This window comes from Ranitomeya imitator, chromosome 3 (genome assembly GCF_032444005.1).
Source record: "Ranitomeya imitator isolate aRanImi1 chromosome 3, aRanImi1.pri, whole genome shotgun sequence".
Taxonomy (NCBI): domain Eukaryota; kingdom Metazoa; phylum Chordata; class Amphibia; order Anura; family Dendrobatidae; genus Ranitomeya; species Ranitomeya imitator.
The window spans coordinates 200,370,455-200,388,688 of record NC_091284.1 but is presented as its reverse complement, the minus strand read 5'-3'; positions in this window follow the sequence as shown (position 1 = coordinate 200,388,688).

The window sequence follows — 18,234 nt, the reverse complement described above, 5'->3', positions numbered from 1 at the left end:
TGATTGGCAAGCAAACATGCCTGACCTGAATCCCATGGAGAATTTATGGAGTACTGTCAAGAGGAAGATGAGAGACACCAGACCCAACAATGCAGATGAGATGAAGGCTGCTATCAAAGCCACCTGAGCTTCCATAACACCTCAGCAGTGCTACAGGCTGATCGCCTTCATGCCACGCCACATTAATGGAGTAATGGTTGGAAAAGGAGCCCTGACCAAGTATTGAGTGCATTTACTGTACATATATTTCAGTAGGCCAACATTTCAGATTTTAAAATAATTTTTCAAGCTGGTATTAAAAAGTATTCTAATTTACCGAGATAATGACTTTTGGGTTTTTATTGGCTGTAAGCCATAATCATCAACATTAACAGAAATAAACACTTGAAATAGATCACTCTGTTTGTAATGACTCTAAATAATATATGAGTTTCATTTTTTGTATTGAAGAACTGAAATAAATTAACGTTTTTATGATACTCTAATTTTGTGAGAAGCACCTGTACTTTGCTCCATGTCTTTTATAACACAGCTATGACCTGGTCAAAATACGCAACTTTTATGTAGAAAGATAATAATATATTCCTCCTAATGCCAGATGGTAAAGCAATGCAACTTTTTCTCTCTTTTTAAGTTTGGGTTTAAGTACTAAAAAACCATACAAATGTAATAATAAATGTCCCACTCTACCTATACTCATATCTACAGTGGCATTATTTGGTTTATGATGTCTATTCCTAAGTTGGATATAATATTAAAGAATAATAAAACTATGGATCTGATTAATCATTTAGCATCGTTATAGACTCACCTTGTGAAGTAGATTTTCTTAGCCATAGGTCTGGGTGAGCAGCATAGAAAAGAGGTGATGGTGCAGCATAGCAGGCTTTAATTGCCAGCACATGTGTCAGTGAAGACCAGAACAGCAGGAGGGCAGACAGACAAGCAAAGCAAATTAATTAAGCAGACATAAGTGTGCAGATACACATAGGAACAATAAATGCATGGGAAATCCAAGACTTGCAGCAGACAAATAATTAATATCAGAAATATATGAAGTCAGAGTTTTACTGCTGACAGATGTTTCATGACTAGTGTTGAGCATTCCGATACCGCAAGTATCGGGTATCGGCCGATACTTGCGGTATCGGAATTCCGATACCGAGATCCGATATTTTTGTGATATCGGGTATCGGTATCGGAAGTGTAAAATAAAGAATTAAAATAAAAAATATTGTTATATTCACCTCTCCGGCGGCCCCTGGACATCAGCGGGAGGATCCGGCGTCCGGCACGGCTTCTTTCTTCAAAATGCGCGCCTTTAGGACCTGTGGTATGACGTCCCGGCTTCTGATTGGTCGCGTGCCGCCCATGTGACCGCCACGCGACCAATCAGAAGCCGCGACGTCATTCCTCAGCTAAAGTCCTAGAATGAGCGCATTTTAGGACCTGAGGAATGACGTCGCGGCTTCTGATTGGTCGTGTGGCGGTCACATGGGCGGCACGCGACCAATCAGAAGCCGGGACGTCATTCCACAGGTCCTAAAGGCGCGCATTTTGAAGAAAGAAGCCGTGCCGGACGCCGGATCCTCCCGCTGATGTCCAGGGGCCGCCGGAGAGGTGAATATAACAATATTTTTTATTTTAATTCTTTATTTTACACTTTAATATGGATCCCAGGGCCTGAAGGAGAGTTTCCTCTCCTTCAGACCCTGGGATCCATGAGGATACATTCCGATACTTGATGTCCCATTGACTTGTATTGGTATCGGATATCGGTATCGGCGATATCCGATATTTTTCGGGTATCGGCCGATACTATCCGATACCGATACTTTCAAGTATCGGACGGTATCGCTCAACACTATTCATGACTGAGACATATGCAGTGAGGAAGTTGCAGCAGGCAAATGGTTAACTAACTACCAGATGCACTGATATATAGGAAATCTGGTTACTTACTTGTTGTGATGAGATGAAACAAGAATGGTAGAGGCAAATAATATTTAGGCTCCTAATTTGTTAAGACATTGGTGTGAACAGCAACAGTAACAGATTAAATTAATCTGAATACTGCTACATGTAGCAGTAGACTTGAGAATGCAATACCACTAGGATTCACAGGACTGAGATAGGATGTTGTTCCATATAATTGAACAGCAGACAGGAGTTTACTGGACTAATGACTAAGCAGCTTTTTGAAGTGGAGAATGAAGAATATTCCTGAAATACACATGATAGCAGAAATCTATGCTTCTGCAATACTCAGCCAACATATGGTTGCCTGTTCCGGCCTTAAAAGACCTTGGGAAATTCCCACAGCAACTGAGCATGGACTAGCACAGGGAGCTAAAGTGGAAACAACGTTTGGTGCCGTAGCTTAGACAGATCAATAATAAGCACATTTATTTAATTTGGAAGTAGTCAATTCTACAAAACAGAGTGGGAAAAAAAAGAAACTGTGAACTCTTCTTGGCTGTACTTGAATTATAAGATTATGTTATGGAATTATGATGCACTTTTGGAAATAGGGAGTGCTGTTCTGCAAGCTGACTGTATTTAGGACACCTGTTCATCTGTTGTTGTTGTTTTTTTATAATAATAAAGATGGCGTTCCTAATCTGCTTTTACATATAGTATATTGTAAAATGTAGATAGGCATTTATATAGATAGATTGGAGAGAGAATATTGAATTTTCAAGTTTATGTAGTTTTGCATAGTGCTATATATACTGTACATGATATGTGTCTTATCAAATATATTGTTATTTATTTGTACAATTATAATATATTTAATAATTAAAAAGTTGCACTTCACACTTTATCTAGAACGGTACTATCACTTTATTCACCCATGTAATATCCCAGTATGCGCCAAAGAACAACTGTTCCTGACCAGCCATATTTTAAAGTTATTTGTACATGTGGTTTAAAGAGCTGTACACTTTTTTATCTTATGGATATTATAGAAAATGTAACATCTTTTTTTATGGTACATTGGATCTTCATTTTTATGTTATTTTCATGCTGTTTTTTATTTATTTATTTTTTATTTATTTATTTTACCAAAATTGGGAGTTATCAGTGGAAGAATAAAGGAAATACATGTTTGCTTTTAAAAATTTCATTTATGACAAAAAAAGACCACTGAAATAAATATTAAAACTTGCTCTCCTTTCCTTAAAAATTATTTTTAAATATTGGATATTTTTTAAGGAGGCAGTGGCTATAAAAGCGTGGATTAACAGCAGATTTTTTCAACGTTGTTTTTTAAATCACACATAAACTCATAAAATATCTTCGAGAGCATTTCAATTCTTTTTTTTTCAATACTTTGCTTAAAACCCTGATTACACTATAACTGTTTCTGGTGCATTAGTCCCAGATAGATTGAAAATGTAGCCTTCTGAATACATAGTATAGTTGACTTAGTCTCTTAGGGTCCAGAAACTTCTGCTCACACTTGTCACGCCATTCTGTCTGTATCTGGTTTTCGGCGTGACAATGCATATGTTTGCTTTAACCCTTTACTCTTTTCCCCCTAATTTGAGCTGGGATACTGTTGGCTGTTACCTGAATGGAGCCTTCTCAGTTCCCTGCTCTGCTGCGCAGTCGTACATGGGTGTTTAGGTATTTGCCCTGCTGCATACCTTCTTCATGTGCGGTCCCTGGTTGCTGCTGTGAAGCTGTCCGCGGGTTGTGAGGTCATTTGCAGCTGGTGCATGACTTTCCATGTTAGTCAGTGCATGTAGTTTCAGTCAGGTGCCCTGAGCCTCAGATCCTGCACTGTTTGTGCTGTAATGGTTTCTGTTTGTGCTTAGGGCGCGCGCGGCCACACCTACCCTGCTTTTATCAGGGTTAGGGGGTGTACTTGAAATGCTGTCCCCAGCCAATCGCTGAGGGGCAGCTCCTATATAAAGTTCCCCTGCCCTATGGGCGGGGTCCAAGCTACACTCACAAAGCTCCTGAAATTTGCTATGTGTGTTTGTGTTCCTGCACCTCTCCTATCTATGTTTTGGTACCAAAGTCCTTGCCTTGATTCCTGTTCTGGTGCCTGTCCTGGAGGCAATATATCCAGGCCCCAATCCTTGATCCTGTACCTGAACCTGTCTGAACTGTGTCTGCTGTGATTATGTTGCTGGAATCCCCCTGCATCTGAAGTCTCATTCCCAGTGACTTTGAGTCTCTTGAAACCGGTGTTTCTTCTGAGCATCTACTACTCTGTGCTCTGACTACCATGCGGTGTTAACTCCATCTGGCTCATGTCCAGTACGGCGGTGTTTGCACCATCACGCTTGAGTTCCTTCCAATGCCCGGAGCCTGACGACCGCAGTCTGGACCCTGATGACCGCTGTCTGGAGCTTGGAGCATGATGACTCTGGTGGTGCCTGTAGGTCGTGTCAGATGTCTGGAACTGAATGACTCCTGTCTGATGTCTGCCAGTGACCCTGGGTCCAGATGTACTGATGTCCTGTCTGTATCCTGATCTCCTGCCTGTGTTTTGATGACCTCATGGACCCTGATGTCCTGATATCCTGTCTGTTCCCTGATGTCCTCCCTGTGTCTGTTATCCTGATGTAACTGATGCCCTGGGCTGCCATGCCAGTGTCCCAGCCAACGACCTGGGCTGTCATGTCAGTGTTCCAGATGTCTATCCGGTATCCCTGATGTCCTGATTTAGCCTGATTACCTGGGCTACCACGCCAGTGTCCCAGCTGATGACCTGGGCTGCCACGACAGTGTCCCAGATGTCTGTCCAGTATTCCTGTGTCCTGATGTCTTTCCTGCGTCCAGATGTCCTGATATCCTGTCTGTATCTTTATGTGTTGCCTGCACCCTGATTTCCTCGTGTACCCTGATGTCCTGCCTGTGTCCTGATGTCCCGCCTATGTGTGCCTCGGTGATGCGTTGGTGCCTTGGGGTCCACTGGGTGGTACCCTTCTGAGGTGTGGAATCGGGAGCCTGACATCATCATGTTTTGTTTATGTACTGTGTGACTTTACTTTAGTCCTACGTGTCTCTTTCCTTGTCCACATGCTCAGCTGCCACAGAACCCCGGTCGCTGCCCTTCCCTAGTTCGGGTAGGCCCGGGTCCCCCTCTGTGGTTTAAAGGGTCCGTATTTCATCCCCAGGGGATGCACGCCCCACGCCTTCTGAGGTTGGCCGGCTTGGGGGCGTTTATGGGCTGGGCCGCTTTGGCGGCCGCAGCTGACCGTGACACTTCCATTTTGCAATCACATGACTTTTGGGCCCAGAGAAGTAAGCAATGTCAGTGCTTCCTATATTCTGTATACACAGTGATTGTTCAGTGCTGTGTATGCAGCAATTGAGAAGACAAAGATAATAACAAACTGTCTCTGCCTTCTCTATCAGGAGTCTGGGTGCATCTGACAGATGGAACACAATACTGCAGCTGCATGATCTCATGCAGCAACAATACTATGGATCGATGTTTTAAAACATTACTGCAGAGTATAATGCAGACCATCAGGATGTTTATAATCACAGTTTTAGAACATCACTGCCGAGTATAATGCAGGCCATCAGGATGTTTATAGCCTCTGGGCTGTCTGCAAGTAGTTAAATAAATGGAGAGCAATGAAAAATAGGGTGGTACAGACAAGGAATACCAATTAGTGGAGATGTGAAAACATTCTTATAAGCATCACTGTAAACATCACTTGCTGTGGGCTCAGTTCTTCTTAACTCTGGTATTATCTCCCTTAAACCTTAACAGAGATAGGTTGTGCATGCATAGCATGGTTTGTCGTTTTCAATAGAGAAAACTTAGGGATTTGAACAAATCTATACGTTTTATAATCAAAATTAAATAATCCTATTGTCTGTATTTTCTTTTTAATCTGTGCATAATGTGATGATTTCAGAGGCAGTTGCTTCATAAATATAAGGAAAATTTTGGAAAGAAAAAAGGCAAATTCAAGGATATTTTGAGATGTTGATTAACGTCAAATCTGTTTTTCAAGTGCTAAGTACATTTTTCCTGGACCATCACCTGAAAATGGCTTCTTATTTTCCCCAAATCTTGGAGACCTTTGTGTACTGTAAGAAACTTCAACTTTTATTAAAACTAATTAAGTAGTGACTTCCAGATGGTGTTATGACTGAAACTGATTTTTGTGGAGGAGTTACTGAAATTTCTTGGATCTAAAACTCAGATTGAGTTGTGCCAGTATTTTAAATAAAAACTTATATAAACATGTCCAAAAGTATATAATTTATTATTTACAATTCATTTCTTTTAGGTTGGTACCACTTTTAGAGAAATTAAGGTGAAGCCCCGGTCTGGCAAATAAAAGTGATGCAATTCTGTTATATGTGTACGTGCTTTTCTTCAGAAAACAAGACAATGTGAACTGCTGATACTTAAAGTTAACCTGTCAGCATAAAAATGCAGTCCAATCTGCAGGAACCATTTCATAGAACAGGGTAGCTGAGTAGACTAATATAGTTTTGTGGGAAAAAGTTCAGTATAACATGTGCTTTCATCATTTAAATATCTGCTCTATTGGGGATTTTCGGTCCACGGGGCAGCCCTTTCAGTGATTTACAGCTTATTTGTATAAGTGTGCCTACAGAGATAGTTGTCAAACACTGATAGGACCGCCCACTGGACAGAAAATCCCAGATGGGGCTGTGATTTAAATGATGAAAACTCAGGTTATGCTGAATATTTTTCCGGAAAACTATAGATCAACCAACTTGGCTGTCCCTGCTCTTAAAGAGGGTGACTGCACATTGGGCTGCATTTTCATGCTGACAGGTTCCATTTAAGCATTTTGTTTAATAACAAAAATTTTGAGACAGACACAAATTTCGTTTTCCATAAAGTTTGCTGATTCAGATTTTATGATGGCCATTTTCATTAAGTTTAGATAGTTATGAAGAGTGATCAAATAAGCTGCAAAAAATCCTTGCCATGAAAATTAAAGAAACACCGGCAATAACTTTTTTCCCTAAACTTGTGTTTATGTTAGTGTTGTACAGAGTCAGTGTGTAAATATACTAACCCATTGTTAGGACTGGCGGAACGCACCAAATAATAATATTAGAGAATATGAGGTGCGTTCGCAGTCCGGGGTCCACCGTGCAGAGATGACACCTGCTGCTGAGTAATAGCAGATGGAATCTTGCTCACATGTGGGTTAGACCTCACCCAGTGTGAATGGAAGCGAACTCTGTTGCTTCACAGACTCGCCGTAAATACGCTGCGCCCTATTAACAGTCACAGGGTGCAGCTGAAAGACACTAGTGGGATCCCTATGAATCACCCCCACTAAACTGTTGATTGGACTCGCTCCGATCCTCGGTGGCTTTTGAGCCCACGCCTGAGGACGCCCTGAGTCAGATGCTGAGTCCAAGCAGGAATTCCCACCCTACACTGACCGGCTGTCTGATTGTGCACAGTGCCGTACAGGCGGGAACTGCGAATAGACGCAGAAACGTGTGCTAAGTGTGTAGGTAACACTCTCAGGCGCTAGGTAGCTTCCACCATTTGCGAGCAGTCATCAACACCAGAAATGGGAATGATTAAGGAGCTTTCATCCATTGACAGACATTCATCTACACACACACATTATCAAGATTATACTAGCGCATGACCGTGCGGCGATGCAAATCTTTTATAGCTGTAGCTCTAAAGGACCTTCCTAATAGTCCAATAGGAGCTGCAACAGGACCTGAGCGTGTGACCCCCGACCTCCAATGGGAGGTCGTCCTGTGGGCATGCTCGGTATGGGAAAAGTAGGACTTAGTCCCTGAAACACCTGCTCGCTGCGGATCAGTACTGGCTACAAAGGCAGAGCCTGGAAAGGCAGCAGTAATCAAACGCACAGTATCAGCTTGAGCCAGACGCTGGGACCGACGTCTCCGCTGAGCCGGCTCCACTGGGGCTGGAGGAGAATAGGAGACCGCAGCGGTCATGGTTCGAGATTCCCCCTGTGCAACAGCGGGAACTCAACTCCTAACACCCATCCTCTCCAATATCCAGCATTTTTCCAATCCTTTTCTGAGTCATATAATGGCAATTCAGACCCTCTGGGTAACAATGCGCTCTAAGTGTGAGCTTCAAGTCTCTTTTATAATATAGGCCTAGAGAGACCCATTCTTATGCTCCATAGACTTATTTTTTAAAAGCTACTTTCAAATCTTACAGAGTGCATTTTGATTGAGACAGTATTATTTTCTGTCACGTGTCTCAGAAAAGGAGCAGACGATGCTGGAAACTAGAGAAGATGGTGATATTTGAGTAAATTAATATACTGACACTCCACTAATATTTACACAGGTTTAAGAAAGGAAAATGAGTGCTCCTTTACCACATATACTCGAGTAAGCAGAGTATTTTAGCACATTATTTTGTGCTGAAAATGCCCCCCTCGGCTTAGGCTTATACTTGAGTCATTGTCTCAGAAGATGGAGAGGGAGCGGCAGCGGTGGAACAGTGGGTTACAGAGGCAGAACTCGGTGGCTGAGACTAACTCCTGTGCTCGCTGCTAAAGAGAAATGAATATTCACTGCGCTGCCAGTGAATATTCATTTCCCTGTAATAGCGCAAACAGTGTAAGCCGCAGCAGCTGACTTCCAGCAGCTGCCGGGCAATCACGTGTCCCCTCTACTTAAGAGAAATTAATATTTACCTCTCTCCACTCCCAAAGGTGTAGTGAGAGGTGAATATTCATTCCCTTAAGTAGCGGGGACACATGACCGTACGGTGGCTGCAGCTGACAATGTGCAAGGTAATAGCAGTGAATACACACTGCCCTCCACACACATATTCCCGGCGTGGAAAGCATTGAGTATTCCGGAAGCTGTTTATGCTTTCAAGCATAAAGCAGCTGCTGGCACCGGAATAAGATGCAGACGCTGTGAGAGAGTGCAGGAAGGTAACTAGGAAGGGTTTTGTTAATGCTTTTTTGATGGGTGCTATGCATACCAGGTTGGGGAAGATGGTGCCATGTTACAAGGATAGGGATGAGGAGGCCTTGCATGCCAGGAGAGGGATGTGGAGCCATGCAAACCACGATAGGGATGAGGAGTCATGCAAACCAGGATGGGGATGAGAAGCGATGCAAAGCAGGATAGGAATGAAGAACCATGCATACTAGCATGGGGATGAGGAGGCCATGCATACAAGGATAGGGATGAGGAGCCATGCATACCAGGATAGGGATGAGGAGTCACGCTAACCAGGATGGGGATGAGAAGCCATGCAAAGCAGGATAGGAATGAAGAACCATGCCTACCAGCATGGGGATGAGGAGACCATGAATACCAGGATAGGGATGAGGAACCATGCATAGTAGGATAGGGAAGAGGAACCATGCATGCCAGGATAGGGATGAGGAACCATGCATACCAGGTTAGGCATGAGGGGACCATGCATACCATGATAGAGATGTGGAGCCATGCAATCCAAGATGGGGTGAGGAGGCATGCATACCAGGATAAGGATGAGGAGGTCGTGCCTACCAGGATAGGGATGAGGAACCATGAATAGCAGAATGGGTATGAGGAACTGTGAAGAGGGAGCAGCCACCATCTTGGATATGGGGCATAATGCTGGCCTGCTATCAGAGATTGGCCTGACAAAGTGGCCACTGCCTTACTGGAGATCTTCTCCAGAGTGGGGTTTCCCCAGGAAATGCTCACCAACCGAGGGACCCAGTTCATGTCACAGCTGATGGAGTCTCTCTGTAAGCAGATACAGGTGCAACATCTGGTAGCCAGCCCGTATCACCCACAGACTAATGGCCCGTGTGAGCAGTTCAATGGCACCTTAAAAAAGATGCTTAAGATGTTGGTTGACTCCCACAGGAGAGACTGGGAGCGGTATCTCTCACACCTTCTATTTGCCTACCGGGAGGTTCCACAGACCTCAATGGAGTTCTCCCCCTTTGAGCTCCTGTATGGGTGGCATGTACGGGGGCCCCTTGCTCTGGTGAAGGAAGCATGGGAAGGAGATTTGGCCACTCCTGGAGTGTCGGTCATTGAGTATGTCGTGCGCTTCCGGGTCAGAATGACAGCCTTGACACGGCTGGTGCATGACAATATGGCCCAGGCCCAAGCTTACTAGAAGCAGTGGTGCAACCAGAATGCTTGTGAGAGGACCTACCAGGTGGGTCCCCGTCCCACAAAACAAGCTTCAGGCGGCCTGGGAGGGTCCATACCTCGTGCACCAGCAGCTCAACACCGTCACCTGTCTCGTGAACATGATGAAGGCACATCATGAGCGGGAGGCTTATGCCCACCCAGTGTGCAACCCTCCTGACGAAGGTGAGGTAGAAACCCTCCTGGATCTGCTCACCCAAGCCAAGTTGAGTGGATCCATCGAAGATGTGGGGGTTGGCCACCAGCTCTCGTAGAACCAACGTTTCCAGCTGGGGGTCACCGTACACCCCTTCAGGGGCTGTTCAGCAGCCTGCCCGGAAGGACTGAGGCAGCCATCCATGAGGTGGACATCTGCAGTCACCCCCCGATCCGGCGTTCAGCATAACGGGTCCCTCTTAAGGTGCAGCAGCAAGAGATAGATGAGATGCTGAAGAAGGGGGTGATCCAAGCATCCAACAGCGCATGGGTTTCGCCTGTAGTCCTCGTCCCTAAAAAGGAATGAACTACATGGTTCTGCATGGACTACTGAGGGCTTAATGCTGTGACGGTCACCGATGCATACCCAATGCCGCGCATCGATGACCTGCTCGATCAGCTGGCCGGCGCCAAGTACCTGACCATAGTGGATCTGAGCAGGGGATATTGGCAGATTCCCCTGACCCCTAAGGCACGGGAATGCTCTGCCTTTATCACCTCATTTTGACTGTACGAGTCCACAGTGATGCACTTCGGCATGAAGGATGCCCCTTCCACTTTTCAGCGGATAGTCAACACACTGCTCGAGGGACTAGAAGAGTATGCGACCGCATACCTGGATGACATTGCCATCTTCAGTCCCACCAGGGAGGATCACCTAGAGCACCTGGCGCAGGTGCTCGGGCGGATCCAGCGAGCAGGCTTGACCATTAAGCTGGAAAAATGTCAGCTGGGTATGAGTGAGGTCCACTACCTGGGACATCGGGTAGGTAGTGAGAGCTCTGAAGCCAGAGCCCGGGAAGGTGGATGCCATCACCTCCTGGCCCTCCCCCAGGACCAAGAAGTAGGTGATGTCCTTCTTGGGGACTTCCAGGTACTATAGGAGGTTTGTTCCACATTATAGTACCCTGGCCAAGCCCCTGACAGACCTCACCAAGAAGAAGCTGCCCGTCGCAGTCGACTGGACAGTTGCCTGCGAGACAGCTTTCCAGGTGCTCAAACCCGCCCTTTCTAGCTCTCCTGTACTACAGGTAGTCGACTTCATGCGGTCGTTCATAGTACAGACCGATGTCAATGACTTTGGCCTTGGTGCTGTACTCAGTCAGATCAACACTATGGATCATGCACACCCCGTTTTGTACCCGAGCCGGAAGCTCCTGCCGAGGGAAGTGGCCTATTTCACAATGGAGAAGGAATGTCTGGCAATTGTTTGGGCCCTGCAGAGTCTGCAGCCATACTTGTACAGACGCCAATTCACTGTGGTAACAGACCACAACCCCCTCAGCTGGTTACACACGGTCTCTGGGATGAATGGGAGGTTGCTACGCTGGAGCCTCGCTCTCCAGCAGTATCACTTCACCATTTGCCACCAAAGAGGCAGAGACCATGGTAACGCTGATGGGTTGTCCCGGCAAGGAGAAAGTGCAGAAGGGCGCATGGGGGAACACAGGAATGTGATACTCCCTAGCGCTCTCTGAAACAGGGAGGTGTGAAGAGGGAGCAGCCGCCATCTTGGATATGGGGCATAATGCTGGCCTATCAGAGATTGGACTGACTCCATTTTGTCTCATATCAGAATTCACCTGGGGACCAGCCGCCATCTTGGATATGGGGCATAATGCTGGCCTCCTATCAGAGATTGGCCTGACTTCATTTTGTCTCATATCAGAATTCACCTGGTCACATGTCTGCAGGGACATGAGCACTCCTGGCTCTCACCTTTTTCCTAGTTGAATGAAGACCCTTTGGTATGGTAATGGCCTGATACCAGTGTAGCAGGCAAATGGCACTTCAAAGCTTGAATGAGGAAGCCATGCCAGCAGGGGGCATGGAGGTGCATGGGGGCTCAATTAAAGCATACATATCAGGAGGACACATCTATTGTCTTCCCAGCCGGACCGTCTACAACACGAAATTGTGAATTATGGATGCATTGTCCGAGGTACAGGCTCATAAAAATATTCTCAAAGCCCTGAAGAAATTGTGCATCTGACAGTGCAACTCCCATGTCAGTGAGAGTTCTGGTACCTGAGATATAGAGATCAGCCTCCCACAGTGATCAAATGGGTCCAGGTTTGATCCCTGTACGACCAGCAGAACAAACCACATGCGCTGGTACTGCCCGTGTACTGATCCGATCATCCTGAGAGAAGTTATTCCATTTATTAGGTTTTGGGAATAGATTCTGCAGGGAAGCTGAAGGGTGGAGATTGTTAGCCCACCCAGGTACAGAGGGGGAGGGACACAGAAGAATTAAGAGCTGAGGACACATGGAGAGTCAGACACAACAGAAGATAATGATGAAATAAGGAACAGGGCATATGCCAGCCAGAGGGGAGCAAGCACATGCTTTTTGGGGGCTGCCCGGGAACTAGAAAACTAGCCTCTTTACTGCAAAAAAGTTCCTCGTCTTGTCCCCTTTCTTTAATAAAGTCATCTGTTATGGACCCTATCTTGTACTTTAGTCCTCTGTTATAGTCTCTATCTCATAATAATGTCTTACATACTTGCCCCTTTCTTTAATAATATCCTTTGTCCTTGTCCCTATCCTGTATTAATTACCCACATCCTGGCCCATTTCTTTAATAATATCTCTGGTCTTGGCCCTTATCCTGTAAAAACATCCTCTATCCTGGCACCTTTCTCTAACAAGTCCCGCATCCTTGCCCCTATCTTGTAATAATGTCCCTCGTTTTATCCCCTTTCTTTAATAATGTCCCCTGTCCATGCCCCTTTCCTGTAATAATGTCCCCATCATGGACACTGTGTTTAATAATAACCACCATCCTAGCATTCTTCTATAAAACATTAAATTAAAAAAAAATAAACGATTCTTCTCACCTGTCCCTTCTCCCACCATGAAGTGTGCTTTTCTGCATTTATAGCTGGCTCATAAGGGTGGGCGGAGTATGACAGTGACATCGCGTGCACCTGTGATGAGTACACTAACGTCAGCTGGCGACCTCTGATAAGTGAGAGGTATGTACTAAGGTGAAAGGAGCTGGTTACTCCCTGCTCTGCAATGCATTTGAACGTGAAAGTCTATAATTACACATCAAACTGAAAGAGGCATTAGTGAGCGTCCTTCCTCCCCGGCCCACATCACAGTCACACCCTCTTTGATCGTTATGTCACTTATTCTACAAGACAGAAATCAGGCATTAGTAGGCACCAAAGAGCATGAGCGTGGACGTCAATACGGGCATATAAGCGAGACAGATAATGTAACAACTACGGTATCTTTATTAAGTGCAAAGTGCAAAAGTATAAAAGCATTTAAAAAGGGAAAAAAGGAGGCGGTGGAAACAAAGCTGAGCCACCTGTATAATGTCCATATTATAATAATAATAATAATAATGTCTATTTAATAATCTCCCACAAGAAATACAATAGTAGAAAAATAATAAAGAAATACAAAGTAGATATACTGTATATGAATGCATACATGGCATATAAATGCATTGCTTAACCCAAAATCATGACATGTAACTAGAGGACAGCAAAATGCATAATAACAATCATACAACAATGATAGACAATAACATATGAAAATAAATGAATAGAATATATGTGAGCTATCCCACAGGATGTATACCTGTAATGCCTATCAAATCAAGGTTCTAATACGTATCCTGAAAGGAGGGAGGCCCAACAGTCATGAAATGGGAATAGAGGGGAGAGAGCAGCAGGTCCCACGCGTTACCCCACACTGGGTGGCTTCATCTGGGGTAAAAGGAAGATATGCACTTGATGATATATATACATAAGCCAGTGAAGGGAGGCTGAGTTCTGATTGGAGGAGACAGTATAAATTAATCCAGTACATGGGAATACCTAAATTGATCCAATATGTCATCATACCTGATATCGAGGGTATAGGTGATTCCCCAGGTCCATGTGTACCTGAATAAGCGACCACTCGTGGCAGCAATAAACCGCAGTCGTACTGGAACACATAGTACGCTCCACTATGACGGAAGCAGTCATACTGGAAGTCGACTAGTCACCGCTGACAGGAAGATAAGTTTTTTGGTGGGTAGGCCATATTCTCATGATGAACGTTGTCATTCTTATCATTATCTACTGCTTAATGTACTGTCTCCTACTCCATCGAGATATCCATACCTTATTGAATGTCCCGAAAACAAGCGTAAGCATTTATTCAGTTTCTTTGAATGGCGTAAGGCAGTAGTTGTGGGCGAGGGCCTGACTCATGACACCCCAGCACACTACATGTAAAGTCCTAGCTGGGTGTGTGGACTTCAGAACATTACACAGGCAAACATCACAATGCAATGGAATTTATATTATAATAAATTGATGCTACTGGTGTTATCAGGTGCAATAATTTGAAAGTCATTGTCCACCATCCTTATATTTCTTTCCACTTTAAAAATGGTTGTTCTCAACCATTAGGATAACTAGAAGACACCAATGCACATCATATAAAACACAAATAACACTCTCCTTTCCAGAGGACATGTACTGTACTTTGCCTTATTGGTCAGCACTGACTCCAGTCCCACTAGGTTGGGAAACTGAAAAAATAGAATTCAAGTTATTTTTAAACAGAAGCCCTTGGGCCAACATAACAGCAGCCACAACAGTCCATGGGCACAGTCCCTTTGGCTTCAACCCATTTTGGAAATTGGGTCATCCATCCCCCCCAACAATAGTCCTCTGAAAAGGATACAGTCCATGTGGGCAAAGTCAAGGGTGAAGGTGCAGAACCATCTCACAGCTCAAAGTTCCTCAAACTAGCAGGGGGATAAAAAAAAGGGGCAATTCAAACCTATTGCCTTCCACAGCCAACATCAAGGAGTCCCAGTCAGATGGTCTCAGACCCGCTGAAACGTTCATCTTCCTAAATCTTCAAGCTGCTCCTGATAAATGTGCAATGAGCACAATGTGGACTTCAGCATCTGACTCCATTTCTTTTTCACTAATCCTCACTAACCTCCACAATCCACTGTTTTTTGGTGGTAGAGATCTCCTTTTTGGGGTCGGGAATTCCAGTTGGGTTATGGCTTCTGGGTACTCAGAGCTTTTAAATGCTTAGCACATCTGCGGGCCAGGGACCAAGCAGGGGTGTAGGCTTCATCTTCTGACTGGGACGTGGATGCCTCAGGGGGCTGTGTGACCTTCTCTGCCAAGCCACTCTGTCTTACCTCCTCTGGCATCAGAGCCATCAGCCACCACCATCCGCTTCATCATGTTCCTCTACTGGCTGGCACCTCACACAGCACCACTGTCATTCTATTTGACTTGTCCATCTTCCCGCTTACCCCTTGGTTGCCAGTTGTAAAGTTCCATTTGGATAGGGTGGGGTTTCTTCTTATTGCTGTCCCATTTCTTTCAGGTCTCCACCCATTTCTCACTATAGCATTGCAGTGAGGACCTTTACCCTCCAAAAGGAGCTTCACCTTCCATAACATGGGATGGCCATTCATGATGTACCTCTCCCTTCAGAGGGCCAGACAAATTTTCGTGCCCTTTCACTCCATTGCTGTCCACAACAGGTGGACCTTCTTTTAGAACTGCAATATTGTCCGCCATCTTAAGTCCCATGCTCAGTGCCATTTTCTACCACGCTATTGTCGTCTTCTTTGCCATAGCTAATGCATTCCCTGTCTTACTTGGATCTTCTATTGGCAAGATTTGATCCTACTGACTGTGTCAAATGTAGAGCAGTTAGAGGCCAAAGTCATAGGCAAGGGACTGATTCACGAAGCTCTGACATGCTAAATGTAAGATGTGGTCCTGGCTTCGTGTGTGGACTTTGGTATATTACACAGACAAACATCACAATACAATGCAGTTCAGATTACCAAACCTTGACTTGAATGGTGTCTTCAGGGGCAGGAATGCGACAGCTATTGTCCACCACCCTTAGGCTTCTCCTACAACTTCTCCACATTTTTCTCAATGGACATGGACCATTCACCAACAGCAATAGAGCAGAAAGTTGCATTGATTTTCTGCCCTCAGTCTTCTGGTTCTTCTAAGATTATGTGCTGTCCAGCTGTTTTAAATCTTATGAGCATTTGCAACAAAAGCAATATAGATGATTTTTTTTCTTCTCTGCATCAAGCAGCAAATGTCATGCTAGATGGCTCCCGGTTAGCTATACCAAGACTAATGATGAGCAAATTTGTTTGGAAAATGATCGTCAAACATAAATTTTGCACAAATATGACACATTCAGATTTGTGATTGGAAACACAAGCAAAATTAATTAAAATCAGAAAAAAATCGGTAACATTTGTTAAAAAGTGAGAGAAGATATTTGCATTGCCACAAATGTATTTTTGGCACTTTAGCAACGATAATGGTGGTGTATCATGAGCATTTGGCATGTGTTTGATGAGGGGAGGGTGTTTGCAGAGCTCAGAGGCGCGGTATTCTTGTAAACAGTATTTTTTTTTAACATTATGTGTGCACATTGCGGCTAGCCAAAAAGGGCGCAAGAAACACCCACAATGTCCTTACACAAAGGCTTGTGCCATTGGCTGCTGAAATCACAGGTCCCACTCTATATAAAGAGCAGACATCTTGTTTTAGCACCATTTTGACACTGTAACAGCGCAGAGAGGCTGCGCCTCACACTGGCAATTTTAGCAGCAAGATTTTGGCTAGTTAGCTAGGAGGTTATATATCAGTCAGATAGAGTAGCTAGTTAGTGTCCAGTGTGGCTGTTAAATTTACCTTCCAGCATTTGTTTTAGTCATTACTGAGGTCTACAGACAAAGCCAGCAGGGCACATGTCCTACAAATGTGTTGTGCACTGCTTCTATGCTTCTATTGTGCTCCATACATGAGTATAGCATTCTAAATCTTATTTTTTTACTAGCCAAATGTGAAACAGCCTGCTATATTCCATCTTGTCATTTAGCTCCATGGTGATATGAAACTGTCTGCAGACCTAAGGCACATTAAAAAAAATTATAATTTTTTTCTGTTGCTGAATATGATACAGCCTACCGTATTCCACATTGTCATTTTGTGCCAGTGATATCAACCTGTCTGCAGACCTAACACACATTAAAGCCACATTGTAATTTTGTGTCTGTGATATGAACCTGTCTGCAGACCTAACACGCGTTAAAAAAAATATAATTTTTTCTGTTGCACAATGTGATAGAGCCCGCTGCATCCCGCATTGTCATTTTGTGGTGGTGGTGATATGAATGAATCTGCAGACCTAACACAAATTCAAAAAAATTATTATTTGTACTGTTGGTGAATGTGATATAGACAGCCGTATCGCACGTTGTCATTTTGTGGCAGTGACATGAACCTGTCTGCTGACCTAACACACATTAAAAAACATATATATTTTTCTGTTGCTGAATGTGATACAGCCCACCGTATCACACATAATGTTGAGGTGGTGATATGTAGCTGATGCAGACCACAGGCACATTAAAATATTTATTTTTTTCTGTTGTTAAAGGTCTTACAGCTTGCTATATCAAACCTTTTCATTTAGTGGCGTTGAAATTGCTGTGTGTGCAGAACTGTTGCACTTTAAAATTAATTTATTATTTTCTTTTACAAACATGATTCAGCAGCCAAAATCTTAGTTTGAAACTGTTTTTAGCCTATCTTCTAGATTATGTGCATCTTTGGCATCCAATTTCTCATGGGCATCTTTAATGACTAGCTTGAGACCTAAAGCTGTTACACCTATCTTCCAACGCTCTCTGGTAATTGGTGTTGGGTAAATGAGTAATCACTGTAGGCTGGATCCTGGATCTTGTGCTTCCCATAGCCACCCTGCTATTGTTTCTGTTGTCCAATCCCATTCCTATCATCATTATGGCCTTTTTTTCTGATCAGTTCATGCAGTGAAATGTTGGCCATATTTCTGAGGCAACCCTGAACCTTACCAGCAGCAAATGTAGAAGGAGG